Source organism: Jaculus jaculus, chromosome 10, assembly GCF_020740685.1.
Source record: "Jaculus jaculus isolate mJacJac1 chromosome 10, mJacJac1.mat.Y.cur, whole genome shotgun sequence".
Classification (NCBI taxonomy): domain Eukaryota; kingdom Metazoa; phylum Chordata; class Mammalia; order Rodentia; family Dipodidae; genus Jaculus; species Jaculus jaculus.
The window spans coordinates 57,079,839-57,104,481 of NC_059111.1; the positions used below are offsets into that span (position 1 = coordinate 57,079,839).

A 24,643-nucleotide genomic window follows, 5' to 3' on the forward strand; every position below is an offset into this window, starting at 1 on the left:
AAGATCATTAGGGAACTCAAATTATGTAATTAAGGCATTGATGATGATAAAATTAACTAGAGTACAAGGTGAGGTAATGAAAGATTAAAGTTCATTTAAATTGCTATTATGTGCAAATTAAAAATTTTGGAAAAATATAAAAACATTTACCTATGACACATATACAAATTCTCATTGAATTTTATTTAAAATTTAAGCATCCTTAAGCAACATACTATTTTGTTATATTTTGTGGAAGAAATATTTAATACTTAAGTAATTAATGATTATTAAATATGCATATTATTTCCAAACTTTCACATCTGTAATGGTTTATTTGATTAACATCATAATGCATTATAACTTTTTGTCCATTTCCAAGAGTTAAGTTTTACGATATCAAGCTAGTTGTTTAAATGATAGACACATTTTTAGAACTTTCAGTATTTGGCCCATGTAGCAGAAAGCTTTAGGTTCACTGAGATGAACTTCCAGACCAGGCACAATTATGGAGAAAGGGATTTATTGAAGTTTACAGATACTGGGAAAGTTCCATAATGACAGAAGAAGATGGCCTGCCTTCAAAGGTCCAAGGAGAGAAAGTGAAGCACAAGCCTAAAAAGCCACACAACACACTTCAGGAACTCCACCTAGGCACTTTGCATATCTTTAGATTGAAATCTCTAACCCACCAGCACACTTTAAGATCCACCCAGTGAAATGACCTCCAGCCAGGTGGCTGCAGATTCAAACTACAAAGTAATAAAGCACTGAATATATTGGGGGACACCTATTCAAATTACCACAACTAATAAATAAATAAATAAAAGCGAAAGATGTTTGCAACTTAAACTTACTGTTGCAGTCAGGTTCTCATTGCTGGTATAAATCATCCAACCAAGAGCAGCTTGTGGGGGAAAAAAAAAAAAAAAAAGGTTTATTTTGTCTTAAAGGCTTGAGGGGGAAGCTCCACGATGGCAGGGAAAACAACAACAGGAGCAGAGGGTGGACATCACCCCCTGGCCAACATAAGTTGGACCATATCAACAAGAGAGTGTACCAAACACTGTCAAGGGGAAACTAGCTATAGCACCCATAAACCCACCCCCAACAATGCACTCCCTCCAGGAGGCATTAATTCCCAATTCATCAGCTGGGAATCTATCATTCAGAATACCTAAGACTCATGATTCAAACCACAACACTTACTTTGATAAATGATTCTTCTTAAATTTTACCAGCAACTAGAAATTTTAAAAACTACATATTTTATTTGAAAGGACACTATAGTTCTTCTAACAACAGGTTGTCTAAAGTTTTTTTTTTTTTTAACCACATATATATAAGATATTGCCATTTTTTTCTTCTGATGGACTGACTGCCCATTCATATATTTTAACCCAACTGGTATAATTCCTTTCTATTGACACAAAAAGACATTTTATATGCAAATATATTAGCAAATTTTCTGTCATGTATGTTGCCCTAGCCCTTCCTTCTTCCCTCCCTTCCTCTTACTTTCTGTCTTTCTCTTTCTGACAGCAGGTTTCATGAGGCCAAGCCTGGCCTAAAACTCTCTTAAGTATTTGAGCATGACCTTGTACTTCTGATCCTCCTGTCTTCACCTCCTCAATGCTGAGACTACAAACAATTTCAATTTCATTACTTCTACTAGTAATACTATGATAGAAAAATCAGTTGAAGCCGGGCTTGGTGGTGCACGCCTTTAATCCCAGCACTTGGGAGGCAGAGGTAGGAGGATTGCCATGAGTTCAAGGCCACCCTGAGAATGAAGAGTAAATTCCAGGTCAGCCTGAGCTAGAGTGAGACCCTACCTCGAAAAACAAAACAAACAAACAAACAAAAAAATCAGTTGAAATCATATTTGAATGATTGTTTTATTAGTAGCTTAATGGAGATACTTAATCCTATTGACTTTGTGTGAGAAAGATGAGTTCTGAAATGGTCTGTATTATAGGTAAAACAGTCACCAAAAGGAAATAAACATGTATTGATTGCTTATTTCCATAGAGTTAAGAAACTGAAAATCAGGAATTTCATGTGTTAAAGCTTCAGTGACAAGATTATGGCTGCATCCAGACTCGTAGGTGATCTATTTTCCAGAATGTATTTCAAGACCAAAATCACTGATTTTTTTTAAGCAGCATTAATATTGTGAAAATGAGATTAAATGTTTTTTCATGTAAAATATACATCAAAAAAGAAATTATAGAGAAGAAGCTCTTCTCCAGGAATGAGGCAATTGTCAGGATATATGTAGTCTTTTACATATACACCAGTGAAATCTTGCCTGCTGGTATTTGAAATATATTTTTAAATAGAAGACTGTAATCAGAAAAACCTAGAACACTGCAAATTAAAGTTACCTTACAAGTGAGGAGCAGTTTTGTGTGAAGAAAGAACTTTCTTGTGACAAAATTGTATGCAAAAAAAAATTCATGCTAGATAACAATTGTAATAATATACAAATGACAGAAGAATGCAGGTTATCTTATAAATTAGTTTCAATTGTAGCTATTTCACACATTATGGTCCAAAAATAAACTCAAGAAGTAGAATTATATACTCAGATGACACATCGATGGCACATATCTCTTGGTGTTTTTGAATTCCAGTATGGTCTTTATGAGGAAAAAGAAGTAACTCTTTCCAACTTATTAAAAGACAATAATCTTACCCATTGTGTGACTGTATTCACATAACAATGGTGTTAACAATAGGAACTTCTGAAAGCAGCTTATGATCCCTGTGGCCTTCCCTGTATAATGATAAGGGGATCTCTTGATTGTGATGTCATGGGTTTTTATATTTGTCAAAATTTATTGAATCATACACTTAACATGTATACTTTTTGTTGCATGTTAATTATACCCTGCAAAGCAGATTGAACAAAACATTGGAACTAAAATAACACTATTGAGAAGAAATGCTGTTTTCTTGAAATATTTTTTTTCTCTTTCATTATTCAGGTTACTTCTACCTTAGATACTAGAAATATAACTTTTAGGAAATCAGTAAAAGTGATGGATTCTTAATAGGAGAAATAAAATATTTATTTGCAAAATGCCTAAAATAACATAATGACTAATGCTTGTATCTATGGACAGCATTAGCATTTTGTACATAATTCACACATATAAAAATAGCACTGGGGCTGGAGGGATGGCTTAGCAGTTAAGGTATTTGCCTGCAAAGCCAAAGGATCTAGGTTCAACTCTCCAGGACCCACATCGGCCAAATGCATAAGGGGGCGGCAGCACCTGGAGTTTGTTTGCAGTGGCTCGAGGCCCTGATGCACCCATTCTCTCTCTCTCTCCCTCTTTCTCTGTTAAATAAATAAAAATAAAATATTAAATAAAATAGCACTGGGTATTGGGTGCATGCTGACTCATGGGCATAACTACCGTGCTAATGGTTGAATTAAATGAAATTTTAGTCTATGTTCATATTATTTTAAAATTGAAGTTTATAAATTTGTAATGGTAGCAGTTCAGCAACTACAAAATAACATGCTGTAAGAAAGCTAGATACAGCCTTAATCCTGGGAAACTAATGTGAGCTCAAGAGGAGGACAACATCCAACTTTTCTGAGCACCTTTGACAGCTTACTTAAATACCAACAGAAGCCAAAATATGGGCATACCAACAGTATTTGCATGCGCCCCCTTGTGGCCTTTAAGCACACTGATCATTAGGAACGGATATTCTGTTGTTGCCAAATAACAAGAATACTTTAAAAAATATCAAGCATATTTTATTTTTATATTTTATTATATTGTATTTATATTTTATATGCAGTTTTATTTATTTTTTACTTTATTTATTTGAGATGGAGATAGAGACAGAGACAGACACACACACACACAGAGAGAGAGAGAGAGAGAGAGAGAGAGAGAGAGAGAGAGAGAGAGAGAGAGAGAAAGAGAGAATGGGCACACTAGAGCCTTCAGCCACCGCAAAGAAAGTCCAGATGCATGTGCCATCCTGTGAATCTGCCTTATGTGGGCACTGGGGAATCCAACCTGGGTCCTTTGGCTTTTCAGGTAAGCGCTTTAAGCCCTAAGCCATCTCTCTAACCCAATCAAGCATATTTGAATGGATAAAGGCCTTATCTTAAGCTGTCACTGGCCAAGAGATACAAGTGTAAACTTAAATGGTGACTGGAATAACAATTCTGTGAAAAGACCATGAGTTCAAAATGAGTCTTAAAAGAAAAACTAAAAACACGACTGTGCACTGACGGAGTTGTGAAGACAAAAAGGATAGTCTTGATGGAGGCTGATTTATATGTGTTCTTTAGGTACACACAGTTTAATCTTTTCTTCAAAATTTTAGAACAAGTGTACACAAGTTTTAGTGATAAGAAATGTTGAAGCATGGGCCAAAAAGTGTATAAATATTTTAATATTTCTTTCTCCTATATATGAACACATGTGTTTGTATAAAAAGTCTATAATAAAAATAAATGAACAGATTCATTCACAGTCAGTCAAACATTCTCTATAAAGCCAGGTATCCATGGAGAACAGGACAGAACATTGTATCACATCCTGCTTGCCAATCAGTACCATAGTAAAGGGTACTGTATCCTAGATCATCACTCTTGGGAGTCATTCACATTAATGAATTACCATTTTGTCTATGGTATGAGAGTACAAACAAATGTTCCAAAGGACAAAGGTATATGGGGAGATGGAAACCTAACATTGCAAATATGTAAATAGTGGAGTGACTGTCCCAACAATTTAAAATAATTGATTAACCTAACAGAAAATTTAATTATTTTTTTTAAATTTTTTATTTATTTATTTGAGAGCGACAGACACAGGGAGAAAGACAGATAGAGGGAGAGAGAGAATGGGCGCGCCAGGGCTTCCAGCCTCTGCAAACGAACTCCAGACGCATGCGCCCCCTTGTGCATCTGGCTAACGTGGGACCTGGGGAACCGAGCCTCGAACTGGGGTCCTTAGGCTTCACAGGCAAGCGCTTAACCGCTAAGCCATCTCTCCAGCCCAAATTTAATTATTTTTATTTATTTACTTATTTTTTTTTTCTAGGTAGGGTCTCACACTAGTCCAGGCTGACCTGGAATTCACATTGTAGACTCAGGGTGGCCTTGAACTCACAGAGATCCTCCTACCTCTGCCTCCCGAGTGGTGGGATTAAAGGCATGTGCCACTATGCCCGGCTCTAACTGGAAGTTTAAATCAGACTTCTAATCAAGATTGCCTCTGCCTAACCAGGCAGCAACTCCCAGTGAAGGAGAGGCAAGGCATTAACTGGTCACTGGATCTTTTAGGGGAGAACAATCCCTCCAAGCAGCAGTTCCACCCTGAGTCCCAGCCTGAGGCTGCTCCCACATTAACTGCAGCCAACAAGAGCCAGGCTAGTAGTTCCACCAGTGCAGCCGGGAGTGGGCAACCGCCTGGTTCCCCCTGCCCGCCCCCACATCCTCAGACACTCTCCACTCCTCCCCACCACCGTGTGACTTCAGATCCACTCCCCTTCACACCCATGCAACTCCAGACCCGCTCCACTTTGGTCCGCCACCACACGACTTTGGACCCATTCTGCTGTGCTCTTGCCCCAACATGACTTCAGACCCTCTCCATTTTGCCCCACTCCTGCCCCCAAGATTTTGAACATGTTCTGCGCAGCTCCCCCCCCCCCATGACTTCAGAACTTCTCCCATCTGCCATGGCCTCCCTATCCCTCCCCATCACTTCAGACCTTTTCTGCTCTGTGCAGCCCCTCATGACATCAGATCCTCTGTGCTCCACCCCACCCCCAGGGAACTTCAGTCACTATACACTATGCCCCCACCCCCTACAACTTCTAACCTGCTCTTATCTGCCCCAACCTGCTTCCCACCCCGCCAAGAGACTGTGGACCTGCCTCCCTCTGCCCCACCCCACCCCATCCCATCCCCCTGCCCCACCTCCCTTGCAACTTTGGATGCGTGCTCTGCCCAGGGCAGCCACCCATGCAACTTCCAACCCTCTCTGCTCCTTCCCACCCTGCGCCCTCACAACTTTGGATCTGCTCCACCCACTACTGCACCTGTCTCTGCACCCACAAAGTAGCACCACTTCCCCTTCCAATTGTGAGCACAGTCCCATTCCCTCTGCCCCCACACTGTGAATGGCAGACCACAATGCCAAAAGAATAACATTAAAAAATCAAATGCAAGTAAATCCAGTAAGATCTCTAGTCCTTCAATGGATGTCTCTAATCAAAACATAGAAGAGACATTAGGATCAGAACCCCAAAATGAAGTTATGAGCAATGCAACCCTGACTAAGCTATGGGTAGAACTTACAGAAAAAGCAATGAAGGACTGATAATTGTGTGCATGCTGCTATCACTTGACTAGACCTAATAGACAAGAAAATGGAAGGGGTCCAAAGACAATTAAAGGATATGAAGGATGGTGAATAAAAAGAGGACCTGAAAAACCAGCTGGCTACTCTAAATGAAGACATAAAGAAATACAAAGATGAATTCAAAGGAGCATCAAAAAAATCATAAAATGATGTGAAAAGGGAACTTGACTGAGGGATGGAGACCATACATAGAAAAGTAGTAGAAGGGCTGGAGAGATGGCTTAGCGGTTAAGTGCTTGCCTGTGAAGCCTAAGGACCCCAGTTCGAGGCTCGGTTCCCCAGGTCCCACGTTAGCCAGATGCACAAGGGGGCGCACGCGTCTGGAGTTCGTTTGCAGAGGCTGGAAGCCCTGGCTCGCCCATTCTCTCTCTCTCCCTCTACCTGTCTTTCTCTCTGTGTCTGTCGCTCTCAAATAAATAAATAAAAAATTAAAAAAAAGAAAAGTAGTAGAAAATGCAAACCAAATTGAACAAGCCCCAAACTCTTTAGAAGCTGTCAAGAATAGAGTCGGCCAAGGAGAGGATAGAAACTCAGATCTGGAAGCCAAAACAGAAGAAACAGTTTGAGAGTTCAAAAGCTTCAATAAGTTCAAAAATTTCTGTAAACAGAACATGACAGAAATGTGGGCTACCCTTAAACATCCTAACATTCGGATCACGGGAATAACAGAAGGGGTAGAAATACATACCAAAGGCATGGAGAATTTTTTTTTTTTTTTTAACAAAATAATCAAAGAAAACTTTACTAGTCTCTCAAAAGAAAGACCCATCAAGATACAAGAAGCTGGGCTGGAGAGATGGCTTAGCAGTTAAGTGCTTGCCTGTGAAGCCTAAGGACCCCGGTTCAAGGCTCAATTCTCCAGGACCCACATTAGCCAGATGCACAAAGGGGCGCACACATCTGGAATTCATCTGCAGTGGCTGGAAGCCCTGACACGCCCATTCTCTCTCTCTCTCTCTCTCTCTCTCTCTCTCTCTCTCTTTCTCTCTCTGCCTCGTTCTTTGTCTGTCGCTCTCAAATAAATAAATAAAAATAAACCAAAAAAAATTTTTTTTAAAAAAGATACAAGAAGCTGACAGAACTCCAAACAGATTGGATCAATCGAGAAGCTCTCCAAGACATATTGTATTAATACTCTAAACAATAACATCAAAGAGAAAGTCCCAAAAGCAGCTAGGGAAAAAAACAACACTTCACATTTAAAGGTAACCTCATCAGAATTACTTCAGACTTCTAAATGGAAAGGATGAAAGACAGAGGGCCTGGTATGGAACACTGCTAACTCTAAAATCCTACGGCTTCCAACTCAAACTACTTTGCCCAGCAAAAGTACCCCTCATAATAGATGGTGAAAGAAAAGCCATCCATGACAAAACTCAGCTTTACAACTATATGAACACAAAACCAAACCTACAGAGAGTATTTCAGGAAATTCTCCACACAGAACGATCAAATAATCAACCTCAAGTGCCTACAAGAAACAGATCACAATAACCAAACTCAGAGAAGGTACAAAAAAATTCAAAGTCCATCAAAACAGCAAACCACATAAACCAGTATAATATGGGAGGAATCAAGTCAAATCAGTCATTACCCTAATTATCAACAGGCTTAATTCACCCATCAAGAGACACAAGCTAACAGGGTGGGTCATAAAATTAGACCCCTTAATCTGTTGTCTTCAAGAAATCCACCTCACCACCAAAGACAGATACCTCCTCAGGGTGAAAGGGTGGAAAATGATAATCCAACCAAATGGGAATAAGAAACAAGTAGGGGTAGCTATTCTAATATTGAATAAAATTGACTTCAAACAAAAATAATAAAAAAAAGACAAAGGCCACTTTCTACTTAACAAGGGAACAATCCATCAAGAGGATATCACCACCATCAATCTTTATGCACCAAACACAATTCATCACAATTCATAAAACAAAACCTACTTGACAATAAAACAGAAATAACCACCAACACCATCATAGTTGGGAACCTCAATACAACATTATCAGCAATAGATAGATCGTTCAAGCAGAAACTCACCAGGGAAGTGAGAGAGCTCAACAAAACCATAGAACATTTAGATCTAATGGACATCTACAGAACATTCCACCCCAAATTCACAGACTACACATTCTTCCCAGCAGCCCATGGAACCTTCTCTAAACTAGATCATAAACTGGGTCACAAAGCCTGCCTCTATACATTTAGGAAGATTGACATAATCATAATCCCCTGCGTGATATCAGATCACAATGCTATATTGTTAGAAATTAACAGCAAAAGACCCACCAAGAATCCCATCAGCTCCTGGAAACTGAACAACACAATTTTAAACAACAAATGGGTAGAGGACAAAATAAAAAATGAAACTGCGAGATTTCTAGAAATGAATGACAATGAGATCACGTTGTACCAAAACTTATGGGACACAATGAAGGTGGTCCTCATGGGAAAACTTATAGCACTAAATGCCTTCATAACAAAGATAGAGAGATCCTAAATCAATAACCTAACCATCCACCTAAAGTCACTAGAAAAGCAAGAATTCAACCCAAAAAGCTCCAGATGGAAAGAAATAATTAAGATCAAAGCAGAAATTAAAGAACTGGAAGCTAAAAAAACAAGAAAATTGATGAAACAAAGAGTTGATTCCTTGAAAAAATAAACAAGATTGACAAACCCCTGGCCAATTTGATCAAGTGAAAAGAAGAGTTGCTTCCAATTAACAAAATTAGAAATGAAAAAGGAGAAATCACAACAGACATAAGTGAAATTGGGACAATCATCAGGTCTCACTTCAAAAACCTGTACTCCTCAAAACTGGAAAATATGTAGGAAATGGATAAAATCTTAGATAAATATCATCTACCAAAGCTAAACTAGAGAAAATTAATATCCTAAGCAAACCTATAGTACTCATTGACATTTAAAAGGTAATAAAAAAAACCTCCCCCAAAAGAAGAGTCCCGGACCAGATGGCTTCTCAGCTGAATTCTGTCAAACCATCATGGAAGGACTGAATCCAGTCTCTCAAACTGTGCCACACAAGTGGAGAACAGGGAAGCTCCCCAACTCCTTCTTTGAAGCTACTGTCACCCTAATACCAAATCCAGGCAGAGATGCCACAAGAAATGAAAACTACAGGCCTATTTCCTGATGAAGTCAGCTGCAAAGATCCTGAACAAAATCCTTGCAAACCAAATTCAACAACACATCAAATCCATTGTCTACCTTGATCAAGTAGGCTTCATCCCAGGAACTCAGGGGTGGGTCAACATACGGAAATCTGTCAATGTAATACACCACATAAACTAGGTTAAACACAAAAAACACATGATCATTTCAATAGATGAGGAAAAGGCCTTTGACAAAATGAAACATCACTTCATGAACAAAACATTGGAGAGAATTGGCATGATTAATTTATATCTTAACACAATAAAGGCTATATACAAAGCTCCTAAAGTCCAAATGATACTTAATGGAGAGCAACTGAAAGAATTCCAATTGAGATCAGGAACAAGACAGGGGTGTCCACTCTCACCTCTACTATTTAATATAGTACTGGAAGTCCTAGCTCAAGCAATAAAACAAGAGAAAGAAATAAAAGGGATAAGATTTGGAAAGGAAGAAGTTAAGTCAGTGCTATTGGCAGATGACATATTTTTATACATAAGAGACTTCATAACAAAACTCTCAAATCATCATTAATCATACACAAGATTGATGAGTTAGGTAATACCATTTGAAATGTTACAGTTATATCTTTTCTGGAAAATAATGTGACCAATGTGAAGTTAAAAATCCGCCTGTGTGGGCTGGAGGGATGGCTTAGCAGTTCAGCATTTGCCTGCACAGCCAAAGGACCCATGTTCAATCCCCAGGACCCACATTATCCAGATACACAAGGGGCGCACACGTCTGAAGTTCTTCTGCAGTGGCTGGAGGCCCTGGGGTGCCTATTCTCTCTCCCTCTTTCTTTGCCACATAAATAAAAATAAAATATGAAAATAATCCAACTGTGTGACATATCAAATCACTGTGGACTCTGCAGTTACCTGGTCATGAAGCCAGATCTATGAAGTGACATCATGTAATCTGAGATACAGCATCTTTTAGTTTTAAATCAGGCAAGATATTAACATTTAGGAAGTTTTTGAAAGAAATATCTACTTAAGGTTTTGCTTCAAATGGATATAGGATTGGGAATAATTGATAAATCCATATGAATACTAAACATATAAACACATATACACATGCATAAATGTATGAAGAAACTGTTCATAAATGTTTTGCTGACTATCTGGTGGTGGGTGGAGGGGTGTTTGTGGATTACAAAAGCATAGGTCTCTGCAGCTTGCTTTCCCAGTATTCGGTCCTGTGAACACGTGGTCCTCTGGAGTCCTCCAACCCTACTGCTTTTCAGCCTTCTTCTTCTGCCATGTTCTGACAACGTACTCAATAGTGTGACGTGGGGCACTGGCGGGGATTGTTTCATTTCTGCTTGGCATTGACTGGTATACAAAAGTTTGAAAGATTTGACTAATGGATTTTGTCTCTCTTTTTATTGTTTCAGATAGAAGGCTCAATGTGGTTCCTTTTAGTTATTCTTGCCACAGCAAGAGATAATGTGGCCATTGTACACATTCTGTGACAAAACAGGAAATACACATGCAACTTTTCTGTTGTATACAGAAACACAATATTTGCTCCAAGGAAAGTCTTTGCTCACTTGTTTCAAATGAGAACTAAGAAACCTGCCCCCACCATGGGACAGTGTTTTTTGTTTTTTGTTTTCTTTTTTAATTTTAAAGATCAACTGACAGGCTACAGCACTCATACTTGTATATTTAGTAAAAATTTACTTCCAGATAAAAATAATCCTTTCACATCAACAGCAATCAATGACCAGAAATTGTTGACAGTGACAAATCAAAGATTTAAGGTTAAAATAAGAATTTTGAAAAATATATGATACATAGTGTGAGTTGAGAACTTTCCTGTATAATTTAGAGGGTTTCTTTTTATAATTTCTTTTATGAGAGATCAGGATATAATTGGCACATCAGGGCCACAAGCCCCTACTATCAAACTCCAGACATGTGCACCACCTTGTGCACATGTGCAAACTTGCACCTTGTGTGTCTAGCTTACATGGGATTGGTGAGTCAAACATGGGTCACCGAGAAGCCTGTCTTCAGTCTCAAGTCCTGTGATTCTGCAACAGTTGAGACAGTAGTATGGTGAAGCACACAGTCCATGGATTAGCACAAAGCATGCATGCTAGTTTCTTACCTTGGAGCAGGTTCCTCAATTTCCCTGTATCTCATTTTCTCATATGTAAGTAAATACATTCATAATAGTCTCCACCTTCTAGCAGAATCAGACAGGAGGATGGAAGCAAACATTCTACATACAGTTCATGGCATATAATGGGTTACATATAATACCTTACCCCTCATTTAACCAGGGATAGTTTTGGTACAGCTACTAGGTGAGGGCCCAAAGCAGCCATTTGATCTTGAAATTTCTGGGAGACCTAGTTCCCATTGGCCCATTCATTGTGGATGATAATTTATTTTAGATAATATTATAAAGAAGCATAATAGCAGCTGATACCCACCAAGAAGGTGCATTTTACAGAATATTCCCATGGGCTCGTGGATGTTCTGTTGCAGAGCAGAGTCCTACAGCTCCTACAGATACAGGCGTGTATTGCAGACATGATTCAGTGCAGAGCTGTGTTCTGGCTGCATCATGTAGCAGTTATTGTTCAACTAAAGTATTTCCTTCCTAATGGCCATTGTCATTAAGGTAATTTGCTTGATTGGCAGTTTACTCTTTCCTGATACTTAGTCTTCTAGTAATGAGCATTCCCCATCTGGAGAAATACATTATAAATGAAACCTCTCTTAGAACAGTAGTGATATTCAGTTATGTCTATGTAATGATTTTGTAGGAAATAAAATTCTTTAGATTTTATCACTGTAATGTGACACCATATCATCTGATGTTTTGAAAATATTATACCTTTTCTATGGTTCTTAAAAGTGGAGGTATTAGTAATCATAACTGATCAGATTTGGTAAGCAAGATTCCTAAAACATGGAACTGTTCCATTTGATGACACTAACTCTTTTGTCATCAGATCAAATTAACTTCTCAGGGATAGTTTTAACAGAAATAAGAATGAATTGAATAAATTAACTGAAAAGTAACTGGATGGCACAGAGGAAAAAACAAGAATTAGTATCATTATGTTGATGTTTAGAGAGGCAGAAGAAAATGGAATGTGTGATGAAAGCTTTCATAGTGAATCAGAAAACAGCTCATGCTCACATTGATCTATAAACAAAATTGATTGACTATAAAATAAAATGACTAGAGATTAAAATGCTCTTTTAATTTGTAAGCTTGGGAAGATTAGACCTCAAACTGCACAAATTAAATAATTCTTGACTTTTAGAGAAGAAAATATCTGATAGTGAATGGCTATACTCTCTTAAAAATCACATGGGTAAAATGAGAGATATCATAGTACATTTAACTCATATTCTGTAACTTCAGATTTGATATCAAATGCTTATTAATATTCATTGTGTACTAAGAGTTTTCCCTTCTCCAAAGAAAGTTCTGGTCTTTGCAATGGACTTCTATTTATTTATGCTTTTTTTTTTTTTTTTTTTTTTTTTTTTTGAGGTAGGGTCTCACTCTAGCTCAGGCTGATTTGGAATTCACTATGTAGTCTCAGGGTGGCCTTGAACTCAAGGCGATTGTCCGAACCTCTGCCTCCTGAGTGCTGGTGTTAAAGGTGTGCACCACAATGCCCAGCTGTCATGGAATTCTAGTCGGTAATGTGTATTATACTTGCTGAGAAGGTCATTATTTAGAGTGAGGTTCAGCACACTTCACCTGAGGGTGGTATAAGGCACATCCATTTTAGAATGGGTCATTTAATTCAGAAAGACAAACAATGTAGCCTGTTGTGGTGGCACACACCTTTAATCCTAACACTTGGAAGGCAGAGGTAGGAGGATCACCATGAGTTTAAGGCCACCCTGAGACTACATAGTGAATTCCAGGTAAGCTTGAGCCAGAGTGAGACAGAGTACTTTATGTGACAGGGTATCATTCGACTTGAAAAATAAGTTCTACTACATGGACAATCAATCAGACATGGCTATGAAATGAAGCCTTAATAAAATCTCGACAATAGATGCTTAGATAAGCTCCAAGATCACCAGTATTCCATGAGTATCATTACACATTAATGCTGGGAAAGTAATGTGTCCTGACTCATTGGGGTGAAGATAATGACAGTTTCTTTGGTACCACCCCAGACATTGTCTTACATATCTCTAGCTTGGGTGGATTTCAGTTTGTATCTTTTCCTTGTATTGTCAGTAACTGTGAGTGCAGATGTTTTCAGGGCATTCTATAAATCTTTCTAGAAAATTATTCAAAGTAAGGGTAGTTTTGGAACCTCCCATCTGAACAGCATAGTAGTATTGGGGACTATATCTTCAAGTCTCACCGTTTTGCTAGCACTACACATTCATAATTAACATTATAAGCATCATTAAATCCTGAATTGTCTTATTAATTTTCCCAGCCTAGATTATATTAAACAGAATTTTACTATAATTTTTGGCATGTTCTATTTCTTAGGAAGACAAACATTGAAGATAAGTAACACTTGGATAAGTAAACACTACATTATCAGTTACCCAGTATACAAGCCTAGCTGATGTCTATTATTTTTGTATTACTCTAGATAATTCATTAAAATGAATATGTCATAGTTTCAATCATAGTCTGAATTCTGTGTACATTGTATTAATAGTGTACTTTTTCTTTATGTGATACAATACATATATTTTTTTATTGCCTAAACATTAGCATTTTGTTACAAATCCTTCTCAATTGTTATAGTTTTAGCATGGAGCAATTGGAACACAACCTTGGAAATATTTTTCTTTATGCGTTTCTCTAAGGTTATTTTAATAACCAGAAGAACTAATTAATTATCAACTATGAATTGAATGAGCCATTTGATTAATTTCTACTCATTCCACTTCAGCCATTGTCATTTGTTGAGAAGTGAGACTAGGGAAACCAACTCCCCCATGAAGTATAACACTGACAACTCTGTTGGGGAAAACAAATTCTATCGCAGTCAGTTCTCATATCCATTATTAATAAAACATTGCACTGTGGGCTTCAGCCTGCAGCAGACATTTATGAACTAGTCTGAAATAAAAAAATGTAAACTAAAACACTAGGCCTTTAATTACAGCTGCAGAAATGGTAGCACTATAGTTACAGAATTGTTAAAAATCAATTAAGAAAGGTTGCTACCTGATCTCCCCACACATTGTCTGTTTAATTAGGTAATCTGTTTCTGAAATCAAATGTTTCTGCAAACTAAGATGTTTTAACAGCATTTTGTTCTCCTCAGAAGGGTAGCCCAGAGTTTTCTTTGGCTCTGCTGTTTCAAAAGTACATACGTAATAAGTAATTGTTTTGCTTTGCACAAACTTTACAGAAGTCCCAACGTGTTCATTCCTTACCCTAAATGCCCAGTGGATGCCTAAACCATGGATGGTAATCAAATCAAGTCTATAATCACAATTCACTTATGAAGTTTGTTCAGTTATAAAGCAATTTGATTATAAAGGCAGTTATAAAGTTTAAGTTTTAAACTAGGCACAACAATAGCAATAATTTAAATACATCTTAATAGGCCCTCCTTACTTGATAAATGAGAATTTATCACTTATGGGCTCTGCTTTCTTTGGCACACTTGAATTGTAAACATACTACTCTTGTCATTGGGATGATAATTATGTGAAATACTGATTATTTATACACAAACACTACAAGATCATGGTGATCTGACAGCCAACATAACTACTGAGTGACTAAGAGGCGCATAACATAGAGCTGGACCAAGAGTGAACAGAGATTTCATCTGGTGTAAGATTTCATCACACTCCTCAGTAGAGTGCACAACTTAAACTGTATGAACGTGTTGCTTATGAAAATTTCCATGTAAAATATTTCATCAGAGGTTGATTGGAGGTAACTGGAATCATGCAAAGCAAAACCATAATGGGAACAAGGGGAAGTAACTGCTTACAATTTCTAGCCTAAACTCCTTAAGGAAACTTAGTACCTGTTCACAGTAGAATACAACCTTTTCATATTTGTAATGAAACCCCTTGAGTGTTTTATAATTATTATTTGACATACTAACAGAAATAAAATTAATGATTGTGCAATACAAAAAATATTTCTGTCATTGAAAGGGCTTCATATGCGTAATATATGTGTAGTAGATAGCTCCATGTTGTTAGGAAGAATATCCAAACTAGGCACAGTTTAGGGAAAGAAGAGGTTTATTTCAAGCTTACAGTACCAGAGGAAGTTCAACCATGGCATAAAAAGCTGTTTCCAGAAATCCAAGCAGAGGAAAAAGCTACAGTAAGCACAAGTGGGAAGCAAGCAGCAGGGACCCCACCAGAGCTCAGGGTGCCTCCTTACCTTTGTCTATAAATCAGACCTGCTCAAAACACTCTTAGGGATGGACCACAGGTTCCACCACCAGTGACACCTGCTCCAGCCAGGATTAATGAACACCTGAGTCTATAGGGGACACATATTCAAGCCACCACAATCTAATCTCAGATCATATAAAGAATTTAGGATTTTGACTCATCATTTTCTTGTTTGATATAGGGGTTTGCTGTATAGTCCTAATACCTCTGCTACTTGCTGTGTAGCCTGAGTAGATGGCCTCTAACTCACTGCAATCAATTTGCTTCAGCCTATCCATAGCTGGGAATACAGGCATGCTCCACCATGTTCAGCTGGTTCTACTTTTCCAGGCTATGTAATGGCTTTGCTGTGGTTCTCACCAGGGTGACTTATAAATAGAGCCAGTAGATGTTATGAAGCAGGAAGCATGTTTTTTTTTTTATTTTTTTAATCTTTGAGAGAGAAAGAAAGAGAGAGAGAGAGAGAGAGTGAGTGAGCCGGGCGTGGTGGTGCATGCCTTTAATCCCAGCCCCCGGCAGGCAGAGGTAGGAGGATCGCTGTGAGTGCAAGGCCACCCTGAGACTCCATAGTGAATTCCAGCTCAGCCTGACCTAGAGTGAGACCTTACCTCAAAAAAACAAAACACAAAAAGAAAAAAAAAAAAAGGAAGGAAGGAAGGAAGGAAGGAAGGAAGGAAGGAAGGAAGGAACGAAGGAACGAAGGAACGAAGAAAGGAACGAAGGAAGGAAGGAAGGAAGGAAGGAAGGAAGGAAGGAAGGAAGGAAGGAAGGAAGGAAGGAAGGAAAGAAAGAAAGAAAGAAAGAAAGAAAGAAAGAAAGAAAGAAAGAAAGAAAGAAAGAAGGAAGAAAAAGAATGGGCATGGCAGGGCCTCCAAACATTGCAAACAAACTCCAGACTCAGGCACCACCCTATGCATCTTGCTTATGTGGGTACTGTGGGTTGAACCTGAGTCCTTAGGTTTCACAGGCAAGTGCCTTAGTCACTCTATCTCTCCAGCCCAAGGAAGAATATTTTGGAATATGCTTTACAGTAGATACTGTGGTTTTAGCGGCTCTCCTATGTAGCTCTATAGGTTTCATTTTTGCTGAATTATTGGCTCATGTTTTTTGTTTCCTCACAGTATTATGAGGAATTTATTAGTATTTTCATTTTCTAGGTTACCAAGTTGAAAATCAGATAATTTTGCTAACACAAGTAAGTAGTATTTCTACCTGAGTTCATCAAATTTAGAAATCAATAACTTAATAAGGTTGGTTTTCAGTGATGGTACTATAAATAACTTTCTAAAGTATCAGAAATTATGAATGAAGTCAATGTCAAATTCATTGTATATAACATCTAAATCAAAATGAAAATTATAAGCATTGTATGTAAAAATAGGATCCCCATTGAAGCCACTCACTATCTAGGAGAAAGAAAACAAGCAAAGTCATTATGTTTTAAATTATCTACAATGTGTTTGTCAAAATATAGAACACTTGGGTCTGGAGAGATGGTTTAGCATTTAAGGTGTTTGCCTGCAAAGCCAAAGGATCCCAGTATGATTCTCCAGAACCCACATAAGCCAGATGCACAAGTGGGGGGGTATGCATCTGGAGTTGTTTGCAGTGGCTGGAGGTCCTGGCAAGCTCAAGCTCATTCCTTCTCTCTCTCTCTCTACCTCTCTCTCTCTCTTTCTCTCTCTCTTCATTGCCCTCTCCCAATTTCTTTCTCTCAAATAAATAAATGAAAAATATTTTAAAAATATATTGAACACGTTCATAATTTTAACAAATAGCCTTGTGAAAAAAAAACTTATTAATGTACATTGTAAGTATAATTTTTGTCCTATAAATATAGTTTAAATGCTGCTTTATAATATGATTTAATTCAGGATTTTTTCATTACTTCTTCAGCAGGATTATGTCATTCACTCTCATAATTTGTTTATTCTACAATGTTATAAATTGAATCACACAATATGTAGCTATTTGTGGATAGAACTCCTTTTTTAAACCAATGCTCAGTAAACTTAATCAAAGTTAGTATATTTCATATTAAGTCACTTTTAAAATATGTATATTGGAAATTTTCAAACCCAGAGTAAAATAATATTCATGGCTCCAATATACCAATGGCATATACAACAAATGTTAAGATTTTCTCATTTATTTATACCAATTTTTGCTGAAGTAATTTAAAGTCGTTGAAAATATGATTTTTTAAACCTAAATATTGGTACCAACTCCAAATTAAGACTTTTAAAATAATTAAAAAATAAAATAGTATAATGTGTAAGAAATTAAAAATAATCATTTATATTATCTAATATCTTGGTTTTTTTTAAAGTTCACTAATTAGCACATTGATATTAAACTTGGCATAGTGACTCTTTTTTACTCCCAGCACTAGGGAGGCAAAGATAGGATGATCTGCTGTAGGTTCAAGGCCAGCCTGGGGTTCATAGTGAGTTCCTGGCCAGTTATGGATACATGGTGAGACCCTGTCCCAAAAAGTCCAAATAAATAAAACATACACATAAAAACAAAAATCATAAATCTCTTGTAATGCTGACATGTTTAAATCAAGAACCTAAGAAGATAAGGCATTAGTTTTGTTCCTATGCTCTCTTGCTCCCTACATCTATCACTCTTGTTTATTTTTATGACATTAGTTGTTGAAAATGAGATCTCATTTGCTAGTCTAATGTCTTCCTCGTTTTATCTTCTAACCTATTTTCCAAATCCCTGTGTTATTGAGTAATGAGAAGGTAATTTTTCCCCAGAATGAATAAATGCACATTAAAAGATCTTGGAATGATTTCCTCATACATGATGCTGCAAACCCATTGTATACACCATGGACATTGGATTGTCCTATTATTCAGTCCACTAAATGTGATCAGTGGGATCAGGTGGCTACAGGCTGATGTCTTTATGGTAGATTTATGCCTTTTTCCTCTCCAGCTGGATCTTACTATAGAAAATGCAGCTGTAGGTTGCATGTTTTTTTAATCTTTAGTTTCATGCTTATTTCTCCAATTATACCATATCCATTCAATGTTATATTTTCCCCTAGATTGACACATAATTTTGAGACTAATAATTATGAAGATGGGGTTAAAACATCTTAAATTGTCATGGAAAAATTTGTATCCAAACAGATATTTTTAAAATGAAAAATGGCTAGTAATAGCTTATCATGTCTGTGGTTCTGGGAGCTGAAACACTCAATAAATCTTAAGCTCAGAAATCCTCTCCTGCATGATTGTTTTTGTAAAAGCATAATCGCTGCCTGCTTTCTAAGCCCAGAAGGAGAGTTTGCTTCAGGAAAACTTGTAAGGGGTGATGATACTTTCATGAGGCAAGTGGAAAATGAGTTCAGTGGAAAATCATCTAGCCATAGCTCCAGCCTCAGCCATATTGGTTCTATTTCAATTCATCTATTGATTACCAGACATTTTTTTTCTTTTGCTTGTGTGCATGTAGAGTGTGTGTGTGTGAGTATGTGTTGTGGTGTGCGTGGTGTGTTCACATGTGTGTGCCTTTGCAGCACTCCATGAGTTCTCTTGTTATAGGGCAGGTACTCCATCATTATTCCACCTGTTCTTATTATATCCAGTCTCTTACTGATACTGGAGTTTACTATTTTCAGTGTGTGTGCAATTCACTGGCCTCTGCTTTGCTTTGTGAGACTAGGGTCTCAAGAACATGTGGCTATGCCCAGCTGTTTGCATGGATCTAGAGATTGTGGGAGGCCAAGTGTAGCAGACAGCTTCAGGTTCCCTGAGGTGAACTTCCAGACCAGGCACACTTAGGGAGCAAGGGATATATGTTGAAGCTTAAAGAACCAGGGGAAGTTCCATAAATGGCAGAAGAAGCTGGCCTGCCTTCACACAAGTCGAGAGAGAGAGAGAGAGAGAGAGAGAGAGAGAGAGAGAGAGAGAGAGAGAGAGGAACAAGCCAAAAGCCATACAGCACAGCATACTTTAGGAACTCAAGCTAGGCACACTTTGCATATCTTTAGATTTAAATCTCAAAACCACCATACCTAAGATCTGCCCAGTGACACTGCTGCCAGCTACATGGCTGCAGATGCAAACTGCAAACTAATAAAACACTGAATATACTGGGGACATTCTATTCAAACTACCACATTCCACCCTGGCCCCCGATACATATATAACTATCACACATTGTAAATTTTATTCAGTTTAATTTCAAAAGTCCTCACAGTCTTGACTTCTGCCCCTTATCAACATGGCTGCTGGCTGGGCTTGCTCATGAGCAGCTGTCTATGGCAATACTTGGGTTGGGAGAGAGAGAGTGAGAATCCTGTGTGTGTGTGTGGGGGGGGTGATGACCGCATAGGCTGGGGCCAGTGAGTGTGCAGGACTTGGTGGGAGCCTGGAGCTGGGGAGGCGCAGCGAGGCACAGTGGCTTGGGTGTTCCTTGCTTCTCAGGACTTAGCACCTAGGCCTGTGAGTCAGGAGAGATGATAGAAGACCTCCAAAAAAAGGACCCGTTTCTCGGATGAGCCCCCTCACAGAGTGATGAAGGGGCAGCTGAAAACAGCTGAAAAGGAAGAGGGGACAGTTCAGATTCAGGAAGGTACAGTGGCTACTGGGGAGGACCCAACTAGTGTGGCCATTGCCAGTATCCAGTCAGCTACCACCTTCCCTGATCCCAATGTCAAGTGATGTACAGGGTGATCCAGGTGTCTGAGGGGCAGCGAGATGGCCAGACTGAGGGTACTGGTACCATCAGTGGCTATCCTGCCACTCAATCCATGATCCAGGCAGTGATCCAGGGTGCCTTCAGCAGTGACGATGCAGTTGACACAGAGGGGACAGCTGCTGAGACATATTGTGCTTACTTCCCCAGCACTGCCGTGGGAGACGGAGCAGGGGGCACCACATCTGGGAGCACAGCTGCTGTCGTTACCACTCAGGGCTCAGAGGCATTGCTGGGGCAGGCAACTCCTCCCAGCACCGGTCAGTTCTTTGTGATGATGTCACCACAAGAAGTATTGCAGGGAGGGAGCCAGCGCTCAATTGCTCCCAGGACCCACCCTTACTCGTTGGACAGCTTGGGATGAGAAACGCAGGGCTCAGCATAACGAAGCGGAGAGCCGCCGCTGTTGGGACAAGATCAACAACTGGATCGTGCAGCTGTCTATGATCATCCCAGACTGCTCTATGGAGAGCACCAAGTCTGCCAGAGTAAAGGTGGAATTCTATCCAAAGCCTGCAATTATATTCAGGAGCTAAGGCAGAGTAACCACCGGTTATCTGAAGAACTGCAGGGGCTAGACCAACTGCAGCTGGACAATGATGTTCTTCGACAGCAGGTGGAAGACCTTAAAAACAAGAATCTGCTGCTTCGAGCTCAGTTATGGCACCATGGCTTAGAGGTCGTCATCAAGAATGACAGCAACCAACTATGGGGACTCAGGGGCTTGGAGCTGGGAATTGCAGATAGCCCAGGAGCAACAGACTAATCTCATGCCCCTTTCCTTCACTGCCCACTTCTGGCATGGGACTGGGGCATTTGGAAGGCATGTCTTTGAATTGAAGCCCTGTGGTATAGGAGCCTGCAGTGTGTGGTGTTAAACGTGATGTGGCACGTGGACAGCCTTGCCCTCCCCCACCATGCAGTCCCTGGGCCCTTGTGCCTCTCTTGCACAATGCATGTGCTGTCTCCGTGATGGACACCAGTCACACTAAATGGGGGGGGGAGGGCTTGCCCTGTGCTTGCTTAGAGTGCCCAGCAGAGGATCTGGCCACAGGTGACATCTGACTTTTCCACTGATTCTTCCTTTCCTGGAGCCCAGGCTCCCATGTGTTCCTGGTGACTGAGGAGCAGGCTTACTCACATGGAGGAAGGATCCTAGCAGGCCTACCAGCCCCAGAACTGGAGATGGCCGAGCAAGCAGCTGAGCCCTATGCAGAAGTCTCTGAAGCCAGGGAGAACAATAGGCTGGGACCCACTTGGGGCCTTTCCCTGTGTAGGGGTGGTTCTTTTTATTACCTTTTTTTTTTTATTTTAAGATAAAATTGTCCAGAGCCCCCACCCAAAAAAAAAAAACACTCCTCACAGTCTTGACCAATTTTTGATAGTAAGTCCTGTAAAATCAAACAAGTTAAATTCTTCTAACATATAAAAGTGCAGAGTAAACATTTTTAACTGGTATAATGCATAGCAAGGAGAGACTAAAACAATGGAAACTCAACCACCATCAAACAAACATCAAACTTCTGCAGTTCAAGTTCAATATAACCAGAGAGTGCTAGTCTCCAGATATTCCAGTTCCACTCCTCCAGCTGGGAAGAGTAGCCAGGGAACACTTCCATCCTAGACCAATAGTGTGCTTTATGGTAGCCCTTGCATATCCAAAACATCTTCAGGACTTCATGCAAACCACAGTCCATCTTACAAAGGCTATTTCAGCCTATCAGGACATCACACCCTGCCTCATGCCACATCTCAGCAGTGGCTCCTGGAACTGTGTGCAACTCACAACCATTCCACATATTTTCCATGCTTCTGAAACCAATACCAGGTGTGGAGGACACGCCATATTCTTAAGTCAGGGACAAAATAAATCATAACCTTGAAAAATAGGTTTTTCTCTAGTCAGCTCTTTCCAAAAGAGTTTGTATTTCTTTGATAGTCTTTCCCCAGGCATCCTTTCAATTATCTTAATGTAAAGCAGTTGTGCCATCTTCCTTAAAATTGCTAATGTGTTTGACAATAGCAGGTTCAGTAAGTAACCTAAGACCAGTCTCAGTGCCTGTAATTTTAACTTGCTTGAGGTTTTCCAGCTTAAAAATCTTAAATCTCTCAGTCCAATTATCTTTCGCCAAACACATCAGTCCATTACAAATTTAACCTTGATCAAACTCTCTGGGCCTGGGCAGGAGAATGCAGCCAGCCCTTCTGCCAGTAGCCCAGTTCCAACGAAGTCCTCTCTATTCTTTTCTTCCCCTCAGAAAACTCATAAGCCAAGCCTCAAAGTTCAATACTGTCTGCACTCAGCATTCTCAAACTCTCATCAGACTAGTCCATAAAGCTTGGCTTACCACTCCAGAAGGCATCCTCAGTTGCAAGCACAAAGTCCATTCCTCCAAAATAAAAGTCCCAAAAGACCAACATCCACATGGTCAAGTTCATCTCAGCCCATTCCTTAGTACCAACTTCTGTTCCAGACAGCTTCAGGTTCACTGAGATGAACTTCCAAACCAGGCACAGTTATGAAGCAAGGGGTATTTATTGAAGCTTAAAGATCCAGGGAAAGTTCCATAATGGCAGAAGAAGCTGGCTTGCCTTCACAGGCCCAAGGCCCAAGGAAGGGGGGGGGGGGGGAGAAAAGCACAAGCCAAAAGCCATACAGCACAGCAAACTTCAGGAACTCCAGCTAGGTACACTTTGCATATCTTTAGCTTGAAATCTCAAACCCACCACCACACCTTAAGATCCACCCAGTGACACTGCCTCCAGCCAGGTGGCTGCATATGCAAACTAATAAAACACTGAATATATTGGGGGACATCAATTCCAATTACTACACACCAAGGCAGGAGGATTGGTATGAATGAAAGGCCAGCCTAGAACTACAGAGTGAGTTCTAGGTCAGCCTGGACAAGAATGATGCCCTATCTCAAAAGAACTAAAACTAAAACTGAAAACAAAAAAGGAAATTACTACTATATGATACTGGTCTTTGGTCTTTGCTCAGGCTTTTTTTTTTTTTTTTTTTTTCTTTCCCTGGATTGTTCTTTCCCCTGTGCATGTCAGGAAAAAATATCTTCATTATCCTTAAAAAGCACAATACAATTCATTATATCTTTATAAATTTCCCTGAACCCCCATTATGTCTTTTTATGACATTATTGGCAGTTTGCAATTGATTATTGCTGTAATTCCTTCTCTTCCTGAATTGAGAGGCCATTAAGGTTTGATGTCATACACTTTTATCTGTTAGGCAGTTCCAAGAATATTGCTTATTGCATAAATAAGAAGAATCTTGTGAGGCTTCTGAAAAGTGGGGAAGAGAAGGGATGAAGCAATCAATATAGAGGTCTCAGATTTGATTGAGTTCAGCCACTGTTGCACAGTAAGGCATTGGTGGTCAGATATGCTGACATTGCATTAAGTTGGAAATTTTAATTTATCTACTTGTAACATTAAATTAATAGTGTCCGAAATGTAGATGTTCAGTAAAACCCTAATTGATTTAAATTCTCAAATGGATATCCATTGTACAATGATATACTGGAGTGAGTTTGATGTATTTTTTATTTGTCATACTTCCCACAGAATCACTAGCAGAATCACTAGCTATGATTATTGAACAGAACATAATTAAATGTAGAAAAGAAAATTCATAAAAATATAATCTCATGGCTTTCTGCAAGTTTATAATATCCTTACACAGAAGGAAAACCATGGCTGGGATGTAGCTCATAGGCAGGGTATTTTATTAGCACATGTGAGACGCTTCATCCTCAGCACTGAATAAAAAAATGTAACTAAGGGCTGGAGAAATGGCTTAGTGGTTAAATGCTTGCCTGTGAAGCCTAAGGACCCCAATTAAAGGCTTGATTCCCCAGGACCCACGTTAGCCAGATGCACAAGGGGCCGTACGCGTCTGGAGTTTGTTTGCAGTGGCTGGAGGCTCTGGCATGCCCATTCTCTCTCACTGTCTCTCTCTCTCTGCCTCTT

At 39.2% G+C, this 24,643-nt stretch overlaps 1 pseudogene; it reads left to right on the top strand.

Moving 5' to 3' along the window:
• Positions 1-20,472: 20,472 nt before the first annotated feature.
• Positions 20,473-21,527, top strand: LOC105944951 (annotated as a pseudogene).
• Positions 21,528-24,643: the final 3,116 nt, after the last annotated feature.